Source organism: Pteropus vampyrus, unplaced genomic scaffold (assembly GCF_000151845.1).
Source record: "Pteropus vampyrus isolate Shadow unplaced genomic scaffold, Pvam_2.0 Scaffold3411, whole genome shotgun sequence".
NCBI lineage: Eukaryota > Metazoa > Chordata > Mammalia > Chiroptera > Pteropodidae > Pteropus > Pteropus vampyrus.
In genome coordinates, this window is record NW_011892192.1 from 5,379 (window position 1) to 6,179 (window position 801).

At 43.6% G+C, this 801-nt stretch overlaps 1 pseudogene; it reads right to left on the reverse strand.

Moving 5' to 3' along the window:
• Window positions 1-93: 93 nt before the first annotated feature.
• LOC111734669 lies at window positions 94-212 on the reverse strand (annotated as a pseudogene).
• Between the last annotated feature and the right edge of the window lie 589 nt (window positions 213-801).

Here is an 801-nt window from a genome sequence, read left to right on the forward strand (position 1 = left end):
TTTATTTATTTTTTAGGCGAGATAACCCTTGGTTGACCTCACAGATTGCAAGGACCTTGTCAGCTTACAATTCCTTATTTTTTTTATTTTTTATGCCTACAGCCCCTGGTTTTCCTAGGTGGTCTCCCATCCAAGTACTAACCAGGCCCGACCCTGCTTAGCTTCCGAGATCAGATGGGTTTGGGCTTGTTCTGGGTGGCATGGCCATAGACTCACTTTCTTTCTTGACCCAGATTTGGAGGCAGAGTAAACACAAACTGACAGGAACTGTGGAAAAGCACAATGCACGCTGGGACAAAAATGACACCCATCACAGAGTCAGAGTTGGTGGTGGCCAGTGGGAAGGGTCTCAGTCAGCAGGTTGAATATAGGGATGCAAAAAGAAAAGTATCTAAGCCTTGCTAATATGTTTTAGCTTTAGTCGGGTTGTTCTAATTAAAGAACCTCATGCCAGTGTTATATCACGCAGACACACACACACACACATGGTCATGTTAGCAAAACTGAAAAGGTTGAGGTCACCATCTTCCACTAGATTGCCCTCATTTCTGAGAGAAACTGCAAGTTCAAGGGGTTCTGAAACCACTTTTAGTTTCAATGATTTCTATAAGTACCCAGAGAACTCACCGAAATTTGTTATTCACACAGTTACGGTTTATTTCATAGATAGATACAGATTAACATCAGCCAAAGGAAGGGACACATAGGGCAGAGTCTGATGGGTTCTAAACATGAAGCTTCCGTTGTCCTCTCCCGTAGGAGTCAGGAAAAGTTACCCACCCGGTAAGGACACGTGACAAT